Below are 19,115 nucleotides of genomic sequence, written 5' to 3'. Positions count from 1 at the left end.
TCAGTCACCAACATATCGTTCTAGAAGTGTTTTATTGCCAGAATCTGTTGACAGTTGGTTTTGTCTTTTTCTCTTGTAGAAATAGACTGACATGCCAGCTCCAAGAAGAGTGAGAATAGCCAAGAAAATGAGTGGCCAAACAGAGGCATGAACAAGTGGGTGAGTCTCTTCATTCTTTCCCTTGCCTGAAATGAATGCATATAACTGTGAGAAACCTTAGTCATTTTTTATTCCACAAACATGAACAACGTGGAGATGTTCTCTCCTGCCTGAGCTTGGAGTCTGTTCAGTGTAACTCTGAGCCCTGAATTGTTGCTGCTCAGTAGCCAGGTCTCTCTTGCTAAAGCTAACATGGTTTTAGTGGATCTGGACTACTGTGATAGGTAATGAGTGCAGTGGGTGCTTGTAAGAATTTAATGAAAATGTGTGCTTGAGATATGGGTATGGGATGCTAATTATTTGGAAGTTAGTTGTACAGTATTTTTATGTTACATTATTTACAATAATACCTGTGGAAGAAACTTGCATATACATCTACATAGGTTTTAACAGCCGAAAGCTCTCTTTGCCTGTTCTCAAAGTTAGTCACAAGTTGGGTCCAGTCGACCAAGAACACGCGAGTGCTCATGTGCATGTAAAAGGCACTGTGGGATTACCCTGAGTGATTTCTAACCCTGCATCCCAGTACCCCTCAGCAGGACTTGTTCTCTAAAAGGGGATGATTCAGGAAAACTCATTTTAGGTTCTTCTTGTATTTAGATTTTTGTTAATTTTCTTATGAAAGCCCTTACCTTTCTCCTGTAGAGGACTCCCACTTGGCTGAATTTCAATGGATATCAGAGAGAAATATGACACTTCATTGGAATTCATAAGTTTGACTGTTTTGCTAAAATTATACAGGAACAAAAAACCCCTGAAGTATTACCATTGCATTAATAACATATATGTGTGTTATAAAAGGCAACATAAGTGAGGCAAAAAATGTATTACTAAGATTTTACCTTCTTCCTTAACATTACCAAACTATAGTATTCATTCATTTAAAAATTTATATTGTTTTTATACCTACAAACATTCAAATACTGACTATTTTCTGTGTTCACTCAAAAATATCTTTTCATGGTTTTCCCAAAATATTAATTTTAGTTTACTAAGAACATGATGTACAACTCTGGAGATTAATTTCACAGGGCACATATCAGGAAGCAATTCATGTCTGCTGGGATTCTGCTGTTACAATTAAGCTTAAGATTCTTAAATATCTTCCCTAGAAAATGCCTTCTGAATCAAGGCTCTAATCTTCCCATTTGCCTATGCATAAGAAAGAGACAGAGAAAAAGAAAAGACCTTTATAAAATCTTTTTTTTTTTTGTTGAAGAGGTGCAAAAAATGTTTGACACTCAGAAAAGAAGAAGAATTAGACATATTGGATGTTCTTACAAAGTAAGGAAAACTGTTCCAAATCAAGACTCCCTAAATTATGAAGAAAATATTTCTCCTCTTGTCTCTTTTACGTTATGGTTTGGAAATACACTTGCTACCCAGAGGAGAAATTATAAAGGCAAAATGTGAGATGAAAGGAAAGCAAAGCAGAATGTAAAATGAATAGGTACAAAGCAACAGTATCCCCTACTAAGGCAGGAAATAGGTACATACAATAGCATCTTGTGATTCAAGGATGAATTTTAGTGCTTCCTTATTGTTTTAGTACTCTATGAGATGGAATATAATTTAGATGGTTTTAGTTAATCTTTAATGGGGATTAACTGATTTACTGCTGTGGGCATGTGCTGATTTAAGCATGGAAATGCTTGAAATGCATGGCAGATGACTATTTCTTGGTTACATTTCGGTTTGTTTTTTTTTTTTTTTAATAAAGACTACACTTGAAAAATGGATAAACGCTAACTCCAAATTTTTAATTATTTTTCTGAGAACTGCTATGGATTGTGATGTGTGTAGTACCGAAATCATGACTTTTCAACTTTTCATCTGAACAGAGGAATTTTAAAAATTGTTTTACACAGGAAATTAGGTTTTCAGCATAGCACAGAGACATTCCTCATGACTTACTGAGGACAACGGAAAAGCTTGAAAATTAAACCTCATCTCACATCTGCTACAAAAGAAAGTACAAAGGTTTAAAGATGGCAACATACCTTTTTTTAGGTAAGATTGATTTTAATACCTAACTTAAGAGAAAGGAATTATAGTGCTTTCTTTCAGACAATTATGTCTTTATTATATCGATATTTTTATTTCTTTATATATATTTTTATTTCTTTATCTATATTTTTATTTATTTTATCTATATATTTATATCTATATTTTGGGAATACTACATGTGGTTTTTTACCTCTGAAACATTAGTCTGGCATATACAGTATTGCATGAAATTTTCCAGAAATGCTGATAAGACAGCTTCTGTAATGACTTGAAGTTTTCATTTAGTAGGGAAGTACTCCTTATATTATTACTGCAAGACAAACAGCTGGCCTTTTAGTATCCCTGAGGCATTACTGACTTAAAGGTTGTTGAAACAGGACCAATATGAAGCCAGTCTTTGATGCTGGGCAGTAATATAATTTTTGAGTATAACAAGCTTGAAAAGGAAGCTTGATTATTCATGTTAATCCCTCCTTCAAGGGTATAACAACTGATGCAATACTTAGTTCCTGGAAAAGTCGTAAGTTTGCACAAGTATTTAACAGATGCAGTACCAATGCCTCTGTTAGGTATTCAAAAGCTCTCTGAAAGATTCCTTCTCAGCCTAGGGTGCATGGAGGTTGTCACCATATTCCCGTGCAAGTGCAGACAGTGATGTGAAGAGCTCGCCGCCTGCAAAAACAGGCAACTACAAACACTTAGAAAAATGGGATATGCCAAACAAAACTGTCAGAAATTACTTCCAGACATGTGGTGGAGTGCTGTAGTAGTGACTGGTAATCAGATCTGCTCCGTCACTAAGGGCTGAGTCACCAAGGACTTACCTTTGGGGTTTTTGCAGATAAATCCTTTTTCAGAAGAGCAATCAGTGTTATCCCAATAACCAGATGGTGCAGTCATTTCGACACAGTGGTGCTCCACACTGGACTCTTTCTCTTCCCAGCTGACAAAGTCCAGTGCAGCATTATCTAGCCACAACCACTGACCTAAAGTGCAACATATAGAGTAAAATTAATTTAAAATGTGTCTCATGGTTATTTTAACTTCTTAGCTCAGCAAATGATTTAAAAAACTGTAATAGTAACCCTTTTTTCAGCAGAAGACCACACCATTTCTTTGTAAAATACAGTTAACCTCAGTTTTCTTATATTAGCAAAGCATTTTTCAATTAAATACTGAAGTAAGACATTACCATCCACATTTTGGTAAAGTCCTATTCAGAAGCCTCCTACATTATTTCCAAGCGATTGTATTGTATGGATCAGAAAGTCAGATTCATCCGTGTTTTCTACTGAAACCAAGGTAGCACCTGAAAGTCATTAAAGCAAGAAAATAACTATAACCTACATGAGCAACTACTGGAATGACCTCCTTTCTCAAGTCTGTGCAAAAAATAAATTTTGAAAGTATTACGCACGCTACTCTGTTGGCTTCGCTGTTGTTTCTTGTGGAAGACCAAGACCTGGAGGTGTTTAGTGGCCATAGGCCCCCACCACTGCCCCCAGGATGGTGCCCCAAAAGCCAGGAGCTGCTGGGGAGCTCTACACCTGGGGCAGCTGCAGCCCCTAGGAAGACAGAGGGCTGCACAAAGTGTCAGTTTATTCTCATTGTGCCAGATTTAGAATAGATTGGTAGGTAAATAAAGTATTTCTAATATTTTTTAATTAATTTTTAATGTTTTTATGGGAGTTTTGTGTAAACTTTCATACAAATCTCATCAGCTGATAATGGAGACTCTTACCTAACCAAGCACACTCAAGGGAGGCCAGCGCCCAGCTTGTCCCAGCTGATGCTTCAAGGTAGTAGCAGTGGCTGTGGTGAGGGATCCAAGCTCAGAGTTCAGCTGCTTCAGGGCATTCTCCAGGCAGCTGCGCAGGGTCAGCAGGAGCTATAGCTAAAGAAGACATATGGTGTGAAATTGGCATCGCACTATGAGTAACCTGTGAGGTAGGATACGTGTATAAATAGTGTGGGATTTCTCTCGCCCAGCTTTAACTATCTGGACCTCTACTCCTGAATCTCCCTGCAGGCCCCCAAGCTCAGACAACAGGGAGACACAGACAGTCAAGAATGTGAAACAAATCGCATCCTGCAGCACCTAACTGCCTGTCTTGGCAGTATTGTGAGGAAAGTAAACCCTGAGGGGTGATACAGATCTCGAATTTGCATTCTCACAAGATGGAAAGCTGTTGTAGGCTAATGAATCATTGATACCACAATCCATATTGTATGGCTGCCTGGTCTCTGTATGTTGTCACTTTATTCAAAGGAGTTGTCAGTGGAGCATGCTTCTGCCAGATTAGTCTCTGTTTCTGATCGTGTGTGCAACTCCAATTCACTTCTATTGGTCTGCCGTTCTTGCACAGCATATGCAGACCAAATGTATGGCTGGAAAGTTTAACTCAGAAGCCACTGTCAAGTGGAAAAATCTATCTTGAATCTCATACCAGGAATAGACTATATTATGTAGCTTTAAAAACTCAAGGAGGGAAATTGCACAATTCTACAAAACCTACAAGCAAACATGCCTGTGCACACCTCTGCAAAGAGTGAAAGTATCAATCATTCACATTCCCAAGGCTCTTACACCTACATTGGACCTGCTTTAGCTCTAGGAATAGTGAATGGGAGCAAAACTCTTGCCTGTGTTTTGGCTCAGTGACACCTGTGTGTGAACTTACCCAGCTGCTGCAGTCCTCACAGCCAGTGCACGTTCCCAGAGCTTACTTATATAAAACACAATCTCAAGTATGGTTTATGCTTACGTCTCAGAAAGAGTAAAATACCTCGAAGACAGAGCTTTATGTTGTGCAAACAATTGCAACTACCATGAAAGCAGTGCAGCCATATCTGTTCACACAAGAGGCTTTCATGTGCCTGAATTCAAATATCATCCAATAGCAAACCACCAAATCCTGCAGGGAGGCAGACAATGTCCTGGACCATACTCCTCTGAGGGTTTAAACCCAAGCCAGAGCAAAGTCTCTAGGATTAGGCAGGCTAATGGAATTAGGAATTTGTCTTTAAAATTATTACATTCTTTTCCTTACCATCTGATATTTTGCAAACAGAAAAATAGCTTTCATTGCAGGATGCTGTTTTCCAAGTACCATCAAGATCTAGGTAGACACAAGCATTTTTCTCCTTTGGTTCCCCTGCTGCCCATTTCATGTACTTTGTTTTCCAGTTATCAGTTCATTTGTGATAGCTGCCAGCATAAGAACAAAGAAGTTCTGGTAATAGAGTTTTTAAATAAAAAGCTCTGATACATAAATATAGTGTCCTATGTCTATTTGAGTTTTTCATCCAAAAAAGCCCCATGCTCTGATTTTTTAAACACCATTTGCTGTTCTAAGCAGTGTTACTGGATGCTCCAAGTTACACAAGAACTACATATGAACAGTGGTTCAACAGTGCATTGCTTTCGGAAGGGTTTTTCTGAAGTAACACAAACTTCTACAACATAGTAAGAAACTCAAATAAGTCCATTTTAAGTCATCTAGTAAATCCCATATCAAGAGAAGTAATTACAGAGAATTCATCCTCTCTGCTCTTCTTTATTTACATTAAATCTAGGAGCTATTTGGTGAGTAAAGATTACTTGACATTAAACAGTCAAAATAATCTTAAAATAACTCTCTAGTACTCTGTCCTGGTTTCGGCTGGGATAGAGTTAATTTTCTTCATCATAGCTGGTACAGTGCTGTGCTTTGGATCTTGTGTGAGAATACTGTTGGTAGCACACTGATATTTTAGTTGTTGCTAAGTAGTGTTTATATTAAGTCAAGAATTTTTCAGCTTCTCATGGCCTGCCAGCGAGAAGGCTGGAGGAGCACAACAAGTTGAGACAGCCAGGACAGCTGACCCACACTGGCCAAATGGATATTCCATGCCATGTGGTGTCATGCCCCATATATAAACTGAGGGGAAAGCTGGCCAGGGACCACTGCTCAGGAGCTGACTGGGCATCAGTTGGTGAGTGGTGAGCAATTGCATTGTGCAACACTTGTTTTGTATACTCTAATTCTTGTATTATTATTATTACCATTATTATTATTTTCTACCTTTTCTGTTCTATTAAACCATCTTTATCGCAACTCAGAGTTTTAAATTTGGGTTTTTTTTGTCTGGGTTTTTTTTTTTATGATTCTCTCCCCCATCCCACTGGGTGGTGCAAGTGAGCAACTGGCTGCATGGTGCTTAGTTGCCAGCTGGGGTTAAATCATGACATACTCATAATAGCTTTTATTAATATAGTAATAGTTATAAGTAGCCCTCTGCATAGCAGGGAGTCAGACTTTTAGAATGGCTAAGAGTTGCTTCATGATAGCTGCAGATTCTGGACTGTGGCTCTCAGTCTGCACCTTTATTTCTTTTATCGTTTCTAGAGCTTTCTACTTTCATCTGTTGCTTCCTGCTTAACCTGTTCTGTGACTCTTCGCTCCATTTGGTGCATGAAAGTCTTTTGAGCTCTAACAGGACCACTAGAAATCCATGCATATTCACAGCCAAGCCATTCAGAGTACAGGTGTTTCAGCACTGTTATAAACAGGGCACCCAGCAGGTCTATGAAGAGGAGGAGAGGTCGCCAAGCTCCTGCCCCTCCCATCTATCCAGCACTTACCATGTTGCTGTTAAGTCCTATCCATGCAGGTTTTCCATATTTCAACATCTGGATCCACACAAATGAATGGATGTAGGCATCGTAAATGCTGGCAAGTTCTGCAGATTTGTCTTGACAATTTTTTCTGGCCTCTTCCCATTGCATTTCAGATGAGATGATTGAATAGCTACTGTCACGGTACCAGGCAAAGCCAGAGGATGGATTTGTTGTTGGTTCTTCAGACTGCATGGTAACTATGGAGGAGAAAATGAATGCATGAATTTACAACATAACACTTATCTCTTGCACAGAAGCTACAAAAAACAGGTCAAAAGTTCTAGTATTAACAATAAGTCAAAATCTTTATTTAAGCTCGTGAACAATTTGTTAACGGGGAAAAAAATAAATATCCAACCCAAAACCAAAACAGAAAACCAAACCAAAACAAAAAAGCCCGAAACAAACCTGTTGTAAAACATGAACCAAATTTGCTAATGTAAAAAGCAGATGCCCTGAAGTAGAGAGCATACTTGCTAGAAGCCTGACTAGTGCAGACTATGACTAATAAATTGGATGTTTGAGTTCCTGTGCTTTAAGATTTTTTTAACTAAATCTGGATATCTGAGTATACACCTATTTCAGATCACTGGTGAGAACTTAGGGATAGATGTTTAAGGCATTTACTGTTGAACTCTGATGTCACAATCTGAGATTTTGACACTTGGTGTTAGTTGATCACCACTCACTGTTGACTCAAAGTCTTTAGCCTGTCTGTAAGGACTGCCCAAATGTTGCCTGCACATTTGAGTCAGACACTGTGTATTTCCACCCTTGAGACCGTAAAAGTATTCAGAACAGCTGTAACTGGGTTTAAGCAAACTAAAAATGCCTCCCTAAGACTATGTTTACTGTGCAGGGAGAGAGAGTTCTTACAAGCAAGCTAGCTGTGCTGAGAGTGAACAGGCTGTAGAAGCTGATTGAAGTGGAGGGGAAGAGTTTTTACTAATGCTGTAATAAATGTGAGGCAAAACTGTTCTGTTATCTGTGCTTTGCGTTCTGTACTCCCGTGATATGACTGGGCAGGAGGGATTTGCGTACTTACGGTCCTACAGCAGGAAAGTAAACATTCATTACTCATTTTGGTGTAAAAAAAAAAAAAAATCAACGTTCTTCTACAATAAAGACACAGCCAAGAGGCTGTACATTTTAATAGATATCATATGACATTTAGTAGAAATGTTGAGAGGATTAAATGCTCTGCTCAGAGACAGACAGAAGTATGGCGAGATCACTGTGAGAGCATGGTTTTACACTGCACTTAAGGAGGATGCCTAAAAGCCTCATATTTCACTGAAAAGAAATCTATTTCCTTTTACTGTTCTCTAGTATTTTTCATTATTTAAGTCCAAAACCCCAATTAAGATAGTGGTTCCTCTCCACCAATTTCTGTGGAACAAATTGTACTTTAAAAATACTACAGCCTTAAGACTGGTGGAGCTCTGAAAGCCTGAGAGGCTCAGAATGAGACTCAAAGCTGAACAAAATCACATTGGTTTATATATTCAGCTTATCTAACAGAGACATTTTCTATTTAGGAGATTGGGTTAAACAAAGCTCACGTGAATTCATCTGGCATATATAGCCTCTCTCATTGTCACAGCTATCATTTCTCCATTTCCCATCTGACTTTATGATGAAGACACAATCTGTCTGAATGAGAAGAGAAGATACACAGCCATTACATAAGGCAATCAGGAGGTGGTGAGCTGAAGCTCCTGTGCTCCTAGTGCAAGCCTGATGGAGCAGAGGGGGAGGAGAGGGAAAGGAGCTCATTGAGCACCTATGTAACTAGTTCAAATTTCCTAGGTTTCTGCTGAACAGCTAGATCTGGTATTTATTAGTGACTCCTTAAATTTGAACCAGGCTTCCACTGGTGCCAGTCAAAGTCTCAAAGAAAGGTCTATAAAAAAATAATCTTATCCTTTAATGACTACAGAAATGACTACGTTACCTATAATATGTCTTCTTTTCTGATTTATAGTTACATAGAACTGCTTCAGAACATTCCCATCAATGAGAAAAATAACACAAGAACTATTATTAAAAGCACTAGTCTGGATTTATCTTAACTGAAGCAGACTATCTTGCACAAAGCAGGTACTCTACCAGTCGTTAGTAGTCATTATCAAGTTATCGCTATCAGATTTCTTCAGTGACAATCAAATTTTCCCTTTACTTCCTTATGTTTAATTCTTTCAAGATTTGCTTCATGGCTCCCTGATTTCAAGACCAGCCATGACCATCTTTCAGCATTTTATCCAAGTTTCTCTCTTATGCTGATTTTAAAGTTTTAGTCATAAGCAAGTTGACTGATGGTAGATGTTAAAAATCTCCGGTGACTAGCTGCTTCTCATTTCCTCAGAAACTTACCTCCCTTGGAAAAGAGATTGAATTTCAGCAGAGAAATAGCCCTTTCATTCAAGACAACCTTTTGTACCATCAGAAACTAGTAAAACAGTATGGGAAGACATTAGCCAAGAATGGGACATATACATCGACAAATTAATGTTGCACCAACAACCTTGATTTTGGTTTATCATAACCTTTCTATGCTTCGTGTGGCAACTTTAACGTTTGTGGTAATGCAGTTTGTGGGGGAACTGATGTAATATATGTCTCTCCAAGCTTGTTTTACAGAACTGGTATTTTGCAATGGGTCAGATGGAAAGCACTATGTCCCCTCTTCTTCAGAGCCTCTGCCAAACATTTTTGATGTATATGGAATTGTTACCAGGTGGTTTGCTAAGCCCCATTCTGCTTACAAAAGGACTTGTTTCAGAATCTTGTTATTGCTGCTGTAGCTGCACTTTTAGGAAAACCATCTAGCTGCCTAAAATATACAGATTACTTAAATTTCCTGTACCTCCACAGTGATGTCTGTCAACCTTTCAAACTCATAATAGTCAAAGAAGCTTTGTGTCTGTTCTGGTGCACCATTAACCCAGTTGGTGTAGGAAACAGTGCTTCCATCTGTCCAAAGAAATGTGGACTCCTTGTTGATATCATTCATCCCAATCCAAGTATTAGTTGTAGCATCCTTTAAATGATAGAAGATGAAATCTGGAGAGATGCAAAGATTTCTCGTTAAGGAAAGCTCATCATGACTTACCCAAAACAGGAAAAATATGCAAAAGCCCAGAACTGGGGCCAGATTAAAAGGATAACATTTCCCACTACAAAGCCCATCTGCCTTTATCTACGTGTTTAGATAAGCATCTGTAAGAACTTATGTTATATAAGCGTCAAGGTTGAAAAAATAGCCAAAAAGAAAGCTCTGGAGCAAATTAGAGAATGTCCCTGTCCCCTTCCTCACTGTATGCACACATAGTGTTCCAGCAAATCATATTGCCAGTGAGACAGATAATACGTATGTCTGTCATACATATGTATGCCACACTCAAAACAGACTGGATGTTTCATGAAAACTGAACAAGTGAAGGAACTAGAAACACATTTCTTATATGCAATAATTCAGCTATTTCACACCTTGGAGTTAAAATGAAGCGTAAACTGACCTGGCTGGTAAGCAATTTTCAGCAGGTGATACCATAATCTATTTTGCAGTGTACAGCAGTTTCTTTAGTGAGAGGTTAATGTTTTTCTTCTTTCAATAGAGCCCATATATGTACCTTGCACTTGTTCATTTGGTATGGTAGCCAGGTCTCCTCCCAAACTGATGCAAGCCTCTCATGAGCATGCCACATCAGCTTTCTTGTTGTATTGGAAGCAAATATTTTGAAACACTGGAAAACAAGCAAGCACTTCAGTCAAACTAACGAAGATGGAAATTATTGTATGTGACTAGTAACAACTAGCTATAGTACATTTCTCCAGAAAAAGAAATCAAGGTTAGAATAATGGACAGGGCTCAAGAGTAGAAAGCATGTGTGTCTACCCAGGTAGATACTTAGTCCCTCTCGTTGCACAAGGTGTAATCCAGGGGTCTAGTACCCTCTGAACTGGTTGTGATGATGTCAAGTACATAACCCCTTTTCACATTTTCATCTGCCTGCTTCCTGCAATAAGAGAGGGATCATTTAAAACCAAGAAAATGTGCTTTTTGGTGACACAGATGCAGGGAATGATCTCCACTGTGCTTTGTCCTGCTTCCAATGACTGTGATTACACTGTTCATCCTACCAAAGTGCATGAAATATCCTTTGACATTGACCTAACGTCCTGAGGATGCAATAGTAGTGCAGTGTGTATAAAGGAGACAAAACAACCTTTGGCAAATGGAACTTCAACTCAACTGGGTACAAACTCTTCTGTTACAGCAATGAGGACTTCCAGCCCATGTATGAACATAAAACTATACCCAAAACAATTGTAGTTTGGCATCATCTTTCTGAACTCAAATCTTTGGGAACCCTATACAAGCCAAAGGGATTGCTCAAAAGCATTCTGTCTAAGCCATTCCACCTGAAGGGGTTTTTTTCGAGACAACCATTACAATTTTCTGTTTCTAACATAAAATGGGAGAGGAGGAGGGCTTTTCTTGAACAGTAACAGTGTATCTTAAGCCTGCGCAAACAGTTCTCTGAAATTTATTCAGCATACATCTACTTTCACTGTATTTCTCTGCAAACTTAAATGTCCATAGTCACCTCCAACAAAGCCCAGCCATCCAGCCAGCATGTTCTGACTGGATAAGGACTCTCCAGATCTATTTTATAATCATAAAAACATAATTTTTACAGTTCTTTTTTTTTCAGTTCCACTGCTTTACACAATTTACTGAAGATACTTGTTGACATACCTTGTTGTTAAATAAAAACCAACTTTCTGGACATCCTCCAGGAGGCAATGGAGAAGCAAACGTTGGATTATTAGAACTGTTGTGTTTTTCACATACAAATTTATTGGCGGAACCACAGTTTACGTCATTCCACAATCCTAAAAATAATTAGATTGAATAAGTAAGTCAAGATATTGTAGTATTTGTAAAAATTTATTACTTCTTATTTTGAGTTAGAAAGAGGCTAATCTCTACTGTTCAGACCACAAAAGTGAGTAAAAGAGCCATGTACTACATTTATGCACTCAAGTATTTTTTACTAACAGAAGATGTTTATGGACTTTGGCTGCTCAGTACTGTTAGTTACTGGGCTACCATCTAGCAATTGAAAAAGAGAGTAAAGGGACAGTGATTCAGAAGAAATGCTCTGGTCATCAATTAACTTCATTCTACTTTCTGCACTTTCCCCACCCTATCCATCAAAAAGTCTGAGTAGGAGAATTACAGGAGAAAGAGGATGAAAAAAAAAGAACTCTTTAAATTCTTTTTTAGCAGAACACATTTTCTATTTTATGTTTCAGGCTGCAGCTTTGAATGAGCCAGTTGAAGCTCTAATAGTAGCACAGTTGTAGCCCCTTGGGCTTAATTTGAACTTCCTGACCCTTCTGCTCCTCATCCAGGGCTCTCCATGGTGTGTGTACCTGTCAGTGATTTGTTCAAGCTATGGCATCATCATCACATTGCAGGCAGCAGGGGAAATACACCAGCAAGGAAATTTGAAAAGAAATGGATCAGAAGTGGATGGGATGGAAAATATCGGATCAATCTAAGGGCACAATATAGCGTTTAAATATACATTATGAAATACGTGCTGTTTCCTGGAGGCCAACATCTCAAGTTCACATAATGTTATCTAGGGATTCAGTTTGCAGATTAAAATACTTCATTTCGGTTGTCAAGCTATATACTAGGTTTCTAAGCTGCTATTATAGTCAACAGAGAGCTAGGGCAGGATTCATTTGTCTAAGCAGAGGTGTTTAGCACCATTAGAGAGGCCATGCAAGGTACCGGCAGAGAGCTGACAGATATGGCACTCTAGGACGTCACACCTGTAGGCAACCGAATACTGAAGTAAACTGAATTGCTCTTCAGGCAGAACTGGCTGTGCGGGTGAGATCTCCATTTGACCATAATAAGACTTCAGAGGTCTAGCTCACATTAGATATACCTTGTTGTCAACTCAAGCTTAATGCTTCCCTTATGGTCCAATTCAGTTGCCCACATGTAAACTTCTAGCATCATCTGAGACAAGCTCAGGAATGCTGAGCCACCTATGCAGAGCTGGTAGATATGGCAGGGACCAGTGGGCTAGCTGCCCCTTTCTGGATCAAGAGCTAAAGAAAGAGGGATGTATCTCCATCAGACCGGATGCCTGTGTTTAGAAAAGTGAATCTAGTTCTCAGTGTCTTCATATAAAGGCAGAACTTCAGGTGGGATTCCTGAGTGAATTCTTTATAAAACATAAATTGAGATATAGATTTCCGTATACATATATTACCAAATTCCATTAGCTTCAGCTAAGTTACAGAAATACAACCAAGAAGAAAAATTAGCTCTAAGATTTGCAAGATTTTTACATTTAAGAGTACTTAAAAGCATGTAAGACAGTCTTAGGTCATTAGATGTATTTGTCTCTCTCCTGTCCTCATTGTCTTGTACCTTCAAACCCCCTATTTCGTATAGCTGTCATAAATGTTAGGTACATAGGAGCAAAGACAGACCTCACTCAACTCCTTACTTAGAGAGGTAGTGAAAAGCCTTGTAAAAAGGTACAATATCAATCTTATAAATACAGAGACATCTGCATTAAATTACACATGGTACTGAAATCTTCCCATTCTAATGACATAGACCCTTCCATGACTGGTGGTTACATCGGTTACTGCATCTTGTTGGCTTGTCACCAGAAAGGAGTTGCAGAAAACAGCCATAAAAAATTGTGTGCCAGCTGACAGTGGAATTTTGACAGCATCAGTTACAATCTAAGCAGAGACAAGTGAAATCTAATAGTTTAGCCTTGTTACTTACCTTGCTCTGACAACATTACCACACGATTTTCCTCATTATTTGCAAAGTTGGGTTCATTAGGAGCCCAGGCCACATAGGTTACTGGAGTCCCTTCTATCCAGCTTAAAGAAAAGATATACAAAGAGTTATTAATTCATACACCTCTATTGCGAAATGAGAATCCTAATTAACATCCCACAATTAATAAGGTCCATGAGCATTAATGGGAACTGGCTAAAATTGGAAGGATTGTTACAGATTTTCCTTTCCTTACCTGATTATTCTATTTTGAAGAAATTTATGTGAAATCTTACTGATTGCAAAATAGAAAGACAAAACACCAATCATATTTTCCATAGACGGGCAGGAGTGATCAGACATAATTTAATAACAGAAGCTATTTTCAGTTTTTAATATTCAGAAGAATATTTAAAGTTTTATTTATCTTAATGGATTTAATTGTATCACCTAGTTAATGTACTTCTCAGTCTGAGCATTCTTGGTGTTTTCATGGATGTAAACAAGGACAAAAATACTTTTATGTGGATTTTACCCTGAAGAGAAATATCTCCATAGGTTATATCTGTTAAGTCTTGTGTCTGGAAACTAATGGACATTCTGTCAGCTTTAAAATCGCCCTTTCTGAAGTATCAAATTGACATTTTTTTCTTTAAGCTTACATGCTTTTTACTTTAATACATTGCTATTGAAGGAGGAAGAGGTTGGCACTGCATTTTAATCAATATTGCAGAATTTAGGTCACTCAGCCTGAAGTGGGAAACAAGTTCAGCTCCCTCATCCGTCTCTTGCTGCTGCTGATACACTTGATCTAAATAAAGAAAATGTTCACTGGACCCAAGCAGTGCCCTGTCTCCCTAATTTCTGTCCTAAATCAGGAGGTTAGAATCACGCACTGACTCACTACCAACTTGTCTCTCCTCACTCATATTCTGCCCTTTCCAAGGGTAGTGATTTACAGACACCCAACAGCAGCATTGAAATAGAAAGGTTCAGTTCAAGTCTCCCCTCAGCCTGTTTCAGGTCAAGATTAGAAGCATGGTCTTTCACCTCCCAGTGAGTCCTAATCAGCATATGGAAAGGTAGGCAGTGTCAGTATCATGCTCTTCAGTATCTTTTACTTTAGTTTCAAGTTTATGTCTGTGGTGGTCATTTCACAACACTTGTTAGTTTTACTGTACTGTAAACTTCTCTTGACTTTTCTCCTGGAACGGGAGTTTGCAGAGGCTACCTTAGAAATCTGTCAGAAGCAGCTTTTGTAGTCATTGTCCATATCTTCCTAATTCTGGAGGACATCTGTGAAGCTACAATATGTAGATAAAAAGGCTAAGAAAGCTAGGCTCTATGGTATGGAGCATATTTTAAGTGTGTGTGTCTTTATAGGTATAAAATCCAGCATAGTAAAGTGTCACTCCATTTATAGGGCAAATCTTTGAAAGGAACTTGAGAAAGTGTACAGCTGCCGAGCCTTTCTTTGGTTAAGTGCTTACTCAAGAAAAAATATTATTTTCCTGTTTCTTTTTGGGAAGGCTACTGAACCTTAGAATATTCTAGGACTATACCATTCTGCTTTGTACTCATTGTGTGAAACTGCCTTCAGTCCTTGAAGACAACACTTGTAGTACCTCCAGCTACATAAAATACTGTGTGTGTTTCTATGTGTTAAAGAGCTGCAGTGATAATCTTAACTTACCTAAACTTTTTATCGAGACTCACTTTTAGACCAATGAAGTATCCTGTTGACTGACTCCAGTATTCCTCCTAAAACAGAAAGGTACTATTTTAGTCACAAAAGAAATATAATTATCGAACTAAACCAAGCAGAAATAGATGTGCCATTGATTAGGATCATGGAGCAGTCGCTGAAGTCAACAGCAGTAAGGCATGTGCTTACAGTTAAACACAGCGACGTGTTTACACACGCAGGCACAGAAGCCAAGTTTTTATCTGGAGCATCAGAGCCGAGTCCTGCAGTGCTGAGGGCCCTTACGATGGGGTAGGAGAGAAGGAGATTTTGAGTCAGAAGCTGGTACAGATCTTCCATTCTCTCTTCAGGACTGCAGTACTGTCTAATGCCAACCTCAAGTCTCCCTCTCACCCCAGATACTTCCCAAGCTGGCACCTTCCCACACGGCTCTTCCCACCAGCCTGCCTCACCGCTGCAGCACAGCTGGCACAGAGCAGGAGAGACCAAGTCCCAGGGGACCAAAGGACATGTTTGAGGGGAATTCCATAGATCTCATCTCTGGCGGATTTCTTTAGTGAAAATGACGATGGCTCTACTTCTGAGGCAATGAAAGTTTTGCAAAAGCATTTCTACTTTAGGCTGTATATTTATAATGATTCTTACATTTTCTTTCAGTGCTCTCTGTAGAAACCTTCTCTCAGTATTACTATTAACAACAACTAGGTATGCAGAATTCATCCTGCAAAACTCTTGGGCTTTTTCCATGGAGATGTATTCTTTACTGATGTAGTATAGCTTATCTTCGTATATGACCCATCCATCCGCAGTGGTTTTATATGCTGGAAAATAAATAAGGTAACCTTAAATTCTTTATTTGTAGAACACAAAAGCTCATTTTAGAATTATGATTTAGATGAAAAAGAATGAAGATTAATAAATGTATGCAAAAACCTATCATATGTGTCAGTTGGTTGAGATTTTAATGGCACTCCTGCAAAACAAGAGACTAGGAGTTGTGACACATCTCTGTAGTGTGTTTTATGATGTAGCTTGTGACTGACTGCAAGGAGCAAAGTGAGGAACAGGGTGAGATTCTGCATTCCTTTGTCATTGACTAGAAAGCAGGCTTAACAACACATTTCAGCTGCATGTTATGCAATATGCATGGTCATCTACTTATAATCTTGTATTGTAAGCTGTGCTTCATGTCAACAAAATCATAGCTTTGGCTGGATCCCATTCCTGCGCAAAGCAACATAAAGGAAATATACTCTTGCGACCTGTAAGTCACAGTAGATTTATCTGAAACCCCTTAAACTTTGGTTTTACAGCCTCTTATCTACTAGCCTATGAGTAGACATTCCATAATCCTCCAGAGAGATCTTCTTACAAGATGGAGTGAATTTTCACTAGATTTACTTTATCTTTATCCAAAAATTCTCGGTCCCAAATATTCACAAGCAAAAGGAAATATGATTATACATACTGACTGTTAGTTATTTCTGGTTCTGATAGAAAAAGAAATGCCACTGCTTTGAATCATTGTTTTTCCAAAAGCGGTGGAATCCTGAATAATGTTAAAGGAGAACTTGGAGCACCATTAAATTTTTGGTGTACAAACATTGTATGTGGTTTTTAGTTTTACCTATGTTAGTGTAAAACCAGTATTGTAAGAAATTCACAACTCCTTACTTCCTACACTACAAAAATACAAACAAAAACTTCTTAATATTCAAGAAGTTTGCAATTTATGAAACCCTCACAAACACATGGATTATTTATACATCCTAATTTACCTGAAGAAATAAATTTATTTATTCTCTTCATCTATCATTGAAAAATCCTGGCCTATATTATGTTACTCAGTGCTCTTGACCTCCATTTGGAAAAAGTAATTCTTCAAAATTTTGAGTCTTTCTTCAGCAGCTTATATTGGAAAGCAACTACTGATAAAGCTATTTAAGCTTCTTGCTTAAAGAGAAGAATAGATCTACCTTTTTTTATTTGACAAACCCAGTCAAGTTGTATTTCACAGTCTGAAAGAAACCATTGTTCAGAATGAGTCCCACCATTGAGTACGCCACAGAACTTGTGTCCTCCTGGATTTCTTGGACTATCATCCCAGTTTGTGTACCTAACGTATAGAAGAAATCATCTTTGTTACTCTTTCCATCTGTTTCAGTAGTTGTACTCTCCATTGGCAAACAGAAACAAACTGAGTTTTCCTGTAAGATTCTGTCTCTCACTGAAGAGAGATGCAAATAACCCACTTGGGATTTTCAAAGAGTTCTTGATAAGATCACTTCCCAAAACTTTTATGGAAACTAATGCGCAAGAGGGTAAGATCCTTGCTTGGGTTAAAAAACAGGGAATAGAGAGTAGGAGTAAAAGGAGGGTAATAAGCAGTGGATCCTGCAGGAATATTTCACACATCTGTGCATATTTACATGGGCTCAAGAAATGACTGGATAAATTCATGGAAATAAATAAAGATTACAGATCTGAGCTCTGATTCTGAAAGACCCTGAGCCATCACTTACTGGGGTATGTAGGAATACACTGGGAAATACGCTTGCTGTTTGATTAGGTCTTAAGATGCTTCTGGCCACTGCCAGAGACAGGATGCAAGATCTGGTATATGAATTTTTATGTTCTGATTTTATGTATTCTTGGAAAAGAAAATACGTTGGAGTGCTGTGCAAAAAGCCACAGATCCTGATGAGATGCAGATGATTTCTGTGTATTCCAATATGTTGCCATGACTTTACCCATGATAATAAAGGTTAACAGTCATGTAAATGCTTGCAGGATTAGTATTTTCTTTGATGAGGATAACAGTAAAAACTCAAAAAGTATGTATGCAAACCCCAAAACATCTTAAACAAACAAATTTGATGAAAAATTAAAATACTCATTGGAGAACCATCACTCCAGGCAAATCCTTCGTCTGGATTCAAGGAAAATATACCAAGCCAAACTTTTTGAAAGCTGCAGTGAGTGGCACTAACAGAAATTACAAGGTAGAGCAGTGTGTAAACATCAACACAAAAATCATCCGGAAACACATCATTAAACTTCCTAGAGCACATTGCAAAGCACAGTGAAGTTGCAATAATTACCCTATTATCTTTGGTGAAGAGCATAGAGGTGCATATGTTCTCATAAAAATATCTAATAGTTCTATTGCTTGGTGGCAATGGCTTATTTATGAGACTTATTAGTAGTATTGATCCTGTATTTCCTCTTTGTTTTGTTGTCTTAGGAAAGGCCTTCACAGATTCAGAAAACTGTCTTAGCGTTGACTGCTTCAAGGTGAGTCAAAAGTAAATATATTGGTAATGTTTTCTATCCTACTAAAATACCGCCCCCCACAATTTCATTTATTTCTAAATTATGCCTGGTAATCTTGATACTGTCTTGGTTTTTTTTTTAATTTCCTGGATATAAACAACACTTCTTTTCTTGAAACAGTTAAAAACATTCATGAGTAGATAAAATTTCAAAGTATCACAGGTTTTTTGGCTTCTGAGGAATCCATATGTTTCAGAAGTCATCTAAAAGCATTCATAATAATAGTTCATATGAAATGTCTCTTAAAACTGGTAAGATAAAAATACAGCAGATACTCACTACATTGCTGCTCTTAGTAACAGTAGCTCTTCTTTACTGTTAATGGTGACCAGATCCCCTCCTATTTGTCTACAAAAATCTTGAGCTTCAAGCCATGATTTCTTGTTAATAGTTGATCTGTAAAAACACTATGGAGAAATTACTTT

The 19,115-nt window shown here is 38.1% G+C and overlaps 1 pseudogene; it reads right to left on the bottom strand.

The window, feature by feature from the left end:
- LOC104348066 (macrophage mannose receptor 1-like) overlaps positions 1-19,115 on the bottom strand; it is a 46,757-nt pseudogene continuing 27,642 nt past the window's right edge.

The sequence above is a fragment of the Leptosomus discolor genome, chromosome 6 (assembly GCF_034619465.1).
Source record: "Leptosomus discolor isolate bLepDis1 chromosome 6, bLepDis1.hap2, whole genome shotgun sequence".
NCBI lineage: Eukaryota > Metazoa > Chordata > Aves > Leptosomiformes > Leptosomidae > Leptosomus > Leptosomus discolor.
The sequence above is the reverse complement of the archived record's forward strand: the minus strand, read 5'-3'. Positions and strand labels throughout refer to the sequence as shown.